This window comes from Helianthus annuus, chromosome 8 (genome assembly GCF_002127325.2).
Source record: "Helianthus annuus cultivar XRQ/B chromosome 8, HanXRQr2.0-SUNRISE, whole genome shotgun sequence".
In the NCBI taxonomy this organism is placed as follows: Eukaryota; Viridiplantae; Streptophyta; class Magnoliopsida; order Asterales; family Asteraceae; genus Helianthus; species Helianthus annuus.
Genome location: NC_035440.2, coordinates 118781220 through 118786737, shown reverse-complemented (window position 1 = coordinate 118786737; position 5518 = coordinate 118781220). Strand labels below are relative to the sequence as shown.

The 5518-nt window shown below is 42.6% G+C and overlaps 1 non-coding gene across 1 annotated transcript; it reads left to right on the top strand.

The window, feature by feature from the left end:
* The first annotated feature begins 3164 nt into the window (after positions 1-3164).
* LOC118481389 lies at positions 3165-3271 on the top strand. Its single transcript, XR_004865596.1, has one exon. It is a non-coding gene; the product is annotated as a small nucleolar RNA R71 (small nucleolar RNA).
* The last annotated feature ends 2247 nt before the right edge of the window (positions 3272-5518 follow it).

Genomic DNA, 5518 nt, shown 5'->3' with positions numbered 1-5518 from the left:
ACTATCTTATTTATATTATGCTATGTTTAATATGATTGATGGCTTGATCCTGGTCACGTCATGCCTGTAAGCGGTGGTACTCCGCGTGTGGATTTTGGGGGTGTGACAGATTGGTGTCAGAGCCATTGGTTATAGAGAACTTGGTTTTAATATGGGAAAAACGTTTTTATTGAAACCAGACTATAACCAGAACAGTGCTCTCAACGATCCATAATGACGCTTCGCTCCACGTGCAAGACTCAACATCTTAGGTAATATGGTTTATGTTTATTACCTGTTTGCTAGAAATGCATAGAACTTTGCTCGTAGTACGCTTAGATACACATGACTCTATTACATGAGAATATCTATGTGCTTACACTTTTCTGTCATCGCACTACTCGCGAACCATTCTCACTTACGCTACTTTTACTATGAAGATCATGTCTGGACGAATTAACATGACTCAAGCCCAGTTGACGGCTCTCATTAACATGACTCAAAGGGGTTAACTAGGGGGATTTTGGGTAGGTGGTAAAAAAAATGAAAAATAATGGTGTAGAAAGAAAAATGGTTAGTCCTAATGCCTCCATCATTTACTTACTTGGGTTTAAGTTGGTAAGGACCGGGAATGAATCGTCGTGGCAAGTTCTAGAGTTGTAAGAACCAAGCGGCTATTCACACAAGAAACGAAAAATGAGCATTTAGTCTAAAGATGTAAATTTGTATGCTCAATAAAGGCTCAAAACTCACTTTTGTGGGAATGGGTTTTTAATGTGATCAAGTATATATAATCGAATTTTAACTAGGCTTGTTATGCCGTTTCATAATTTTTTTATGTTGGTTCTTGTTATCACGACGCTCTCGGTTGTAAATTTTATAAAAATATAACCTTATTAATCTTGTGATTCCTAACTTAAACTTTAGACAAGTAAAAAAATGAAAAATTTTTGAAAAAATTTGGGGTGTTTAGCGGTTCCAATAGAGTTTTGTGTAAGGCTTGTTGTTAGGACTTGCAAAATTTCAAAGTGTTAGTTTCCCCCCCACACTTAAATTACACATTGTCCTCAATGTGTCCTAAAAATAAATTTTTAGGTTGATTGGATGTGTAGTGTGGTGTTAAAAAGCAAAGATTTATGTTACTGACATTCTGGACACGGCCCCGTGGGGACCGGACACGGCCCCGTGTTCAGGTGCCAGTAACAGAAATTAAAGAAATGAGACAGAAGCCTGGACACGGGGGCGTGTCTGGTGAACACGGCCCGTGTCCAGTTACCTGAACTGGGCGTTTTTCTGCAGGTGGCTCAACACGGGGCCGTGTTGGTTGAGCACGGCCCGTGTTGAGCCTTCTGTGATGAAGATTTGTGTCGGGTTGCTCCGTTCTTTGTGCATGGGGCCATTTTTCTCGTTCCCTTTTCATCCATTACCACCACGAGTGTGTTTTATTTCTGCAAATTAAAACTAAAAGATTAAACTAAACTAAGGATAGTTCCGCGGAATGCCTCCGTGGTGCGCCACGTTTATAAGGGTCCTTGGTTAGACCCAATGCGAGGTTATATGTTTTCTGAGTGGGATGCTTGGCGTCCCATGTTGCACCGTCGGAGAGCAGCATCCAAGCTTGAATCAATAACCTTCATGTAGTTGACCGGGTCGTCGTCCTCTATTCTCTTCCCAACTCCGAATTTTACTTCATCATCCCCATACCTCAAGGTGAGCGTTCCGTCATTCATATCTACCACCGCTTGGGCGGTGGCAAGAAAGGGTCTTCCTAGTATGAGGGGGACCTCGGTGTCTTCCTCCATATCGAGTATGACAAAGTCGGCTGGATAGACGAATCTGCTTACCTTTACCAAGACATTTTCGATGACACCTTGTGGAAATTTGACGGAGCGATCAGCGAGTTGTATGCTCATTTTTGTAGGACTCGTGGTTCCCAAGCCGAGTCGTTTAAACATTGATGAGGGCATGAGGTTAATGCTAGCCCCAAGGTCGGCTAGGGCATTACGAACGGGGGATTCCCCTATTGAGCAGGGAATCGTGAAGCTTCCGGGATCGATTTTCTTTTGGGGAAGTTTATTGAGTACGAGGGCAGAGCATTCTTCGCCTACATTGACTAATTGCAAATTTTCAATTTTCTTTTTATGCGTAAGGAAGTCCCTCATGAATTTAGAGTATTTGGGCATTTGGGTTAGGACCTCGATAAAAGGAATATTGACATGCAATTGCTTTAATAGACTTTCGAACTTTGCGAATTGCTCATTGGTCTTTTGACGAATTAACCTACCGGGGTACGGAACTCGAGGAGCTTTGGTAGGCTCTGGTGACGGAGGGGAGTTCTTCTCCTGCAGAGGTGTGGGTACTGTTTCTTCTGTTGGCGGCGACGCTTCTGCAGGCCCTACGGTGCGGTTTCGTAGCGTGATGAGGTGGACTTGTGCTTTTGGGTTTGTTTCGGTATTGCTAGGTAATGCGCCTTGCGGTCTCTCGGCAAAATTTTGAGCTATTTGATTTAATTGTTTTTCTATGTTTTGAATACTAGCTTGTTGATTTCTAAAATTTGATTCTAATTGTAGAAATCTTTCCGAGTTTTTCTTTTCAGTGTCGGAGATGAGGCGAGATACAGTATCTTCGAGCCTTTCTCGTCCACTTTGTTGTTGAGTGAAATTTTGTGACTCATTTCTTGGTTGTTGAAAGTTTGTTCGTTGGGTTTGTTGGTTACTACTATTGCCGGGTTCTCTCCAACCAAGGTTTGGGTGGTTTCGCCATCCTTGGTTGTAAGTTCCCGTTGGGGGACCCGACGGCCTAGGTCTATTATCAATGTAGTTTACCATTTCTTGTTGATCGTCCGTTTCTTTCATACAACTCCAATTTTCATGTGACCCACCACACCCTTCACAAGCCATAACCGAGACTGTTTTTGTCATTTCTAATTTTTTTATTTTTGAAGAAAGGGCCTCGATTTGGGCTTGTAAAGAAGTGCTTTCATCGACCTTATGGTCGCCCGGGGCAATAGATTTATTCCCCCGGGGGGTGTGCCATTGAAAATTGGTTTGAGCAATTTCCTCAATTTGATTATATATTTCGTGCGGGCGTCGATTACTAAAAGTCTCCCGGAGCTAGAATCAAGTGTCTGCCTTGTGTGTGGCAACAATCCATTATAGAAAGTGGATACTTGTTGCCATATCGCAAGGCCGTGATGTGGACACTTGCGTAATAACTCCTTGAACCTTTCCCAAGTTTCATATAAGGATTCCCCGTCCTCTTGTGAATATGTATTAATTTCAGTCATTAATTTAGCAGTTTTAGCGGGAGGGAAATACTTATATAGAAATTTTTGGGCTAGTTCATCCCAGGTGTTTACCGATCCAGCTGGGAGGGCGTTGAGCCAAGCTTTCGCTCGGTCTTTTAGTGAGAAAGGAAACATACGGAGGCGGATGGCGTCATTTGATGCTCTGTTGATCCGAAAGGTATCACATATTTCTAAGAAATTAGTGATATGTAGATGGGGATCCTCGTCCGCAAGCCCATGGAAGGTTGCGGAGTTTTGGAGCATTTGTATCAAATGCGGCCGAAGTTCGAAGTTATTAGCTTCAACATTCGGAGCATTGATAGCGGCGCCTAGGTTACCTACGGTGGGTCGTAGATAATCCATAAGGGTACGTTGGTCCGCCATTGGAGGTGGATCACCCGAAACCTTCTCTTGGTTTTTAGCTTTTAATCTTTTTCTGAGAAAGCGTTCAGGTTCTTCTAGAGGTTCTTTTATGTCCTTTTTAGAACTGGAGCTCATACACTATGTAAGACTGGCGTTGGGTTCCAAGTCCTGCAATAAAAACAGAAAAGAATGCTGGTCAGAAGGTTCACCACGGCCCCGTGTTCAGCGAACACGGCCCGTGGTCGGAGTTACAGTTAATGTTTTCCAGACCCCAGTTACTGGAAGTTGGACACGGCCCCGTGTTGTTGCACCGACACGGCCCCGTGGTTAGCCTTCTGTAACTTGGAAAACTAAAAACTGCCAGTAACGATGCTGGGCACGACCCGTGTCCGACCAGGCACGGCCCGTGCTGAGCTCTGCAGAAGCTGAAAAACTAAGAAAATCCTAAAAATTAAAAAGAAAAATAAAAATATGATTAGGCCGTTGATTCCTAACTTTCTTAAAATCCTTGTGTCCCGGCAACAGCGCCAAAAACTTGATGTGTGTTGGTGTGTATATAATTTAGATATATAATTAAGCCCTTTTTACACCTTTAGCCAAGTTTTAAATTTATAAAACACGATATTCACTAACACTAAACACACATATGGGCAAGTGCACCCATCGTGGACGTAGTATAGTGTTGGTAAGATACCGAGGTCGTCCAAGGACACAAGAGCTTTTAGTACCGGTTTATCCTCAACGTCTAATCAAATCAAAAAGTGAGAAAAATGTTTTTAAACTAAGAAAATAAAAACTAACTAAATGCTGAAAAATAAAATAAAGTAAAAATAGATAGACAAGATGAATCACTTGGATCCGACTCGTGTATTAGTATAACCTTTGATTATTTTCGCACTTTTGCACTTGTTTAAAAGATTATCTTAGTTATTGTAGTAGGCCCCTCTTTTGAAGGCGACGTTACCCTCAACCAAGTAGTTTGAGTCAGCAAAGATACAATCCTAAAGGGCTGGATTATTGGAAGATAATGAATTAAGTTATTAATGCAAATTATGGTAGGCCCCGCTTTTGGCGGTGACGTTACCCTCGGCTAACTAGTCTGAGTCAGCAGGGATACAGTCCTAAATAGCCGGGTTATAGTATTAATAGTAGTTAACTTATGAGGGGGTCAAAGAGTTTGGATCCCCGCCATCCAATACCTATGGGTATTGAAGGAGATCCTACTAAATTTGACCCAGGTCCCTTGCAGGACCTCTAAACGCTGAACAAGGGCAAGACCCTTACCAAACCGTTCCCTTAACCCCCGACCAGGTAGCCAACATACCTCCATATAGACCGTGGAGATATGAATGGTGAAAATCTTTTATTTTATATAGACAGTAAAATAATGCCAAGACACCACGGACAAACGATAAGGAAAGATCACCTTCAACATAAGCAACTAGTTATTAAAGTCATTAATACAAAACCAAATAAAAAGTGCAAAAGATTAAAAATAAAAAGTATTATACTAAACACTTGTCTTCACCAAGTGATGTAAGAGACTTAGGCAAACATGGCCTTGATTGTCAAGAACTCTTACTATCAATCTTGTATCCCGAGACGACTCACACACTCTACGATGGACAATGGATGATGGTGGTGGATGATGGTGTTATGGTGGTGGTGGGTGGTGGATGAAGTGTGAGAGAGGTGGTGTGCCAAGGGATGAGATGGAATGAAACCAAGCACTCCTATTTATAGGCTGAACAAAAGGCTGGGCACGGCCCCGTGTACGCTGGACACGCCCCCATGCCCGTCTGACACTCTCTCTCCTCATTAATTGTAATTCGCAATTACAATTAATGCGCCTGCTGTACTTTCGCCACGGCCCCGTGCTCACTGGACACG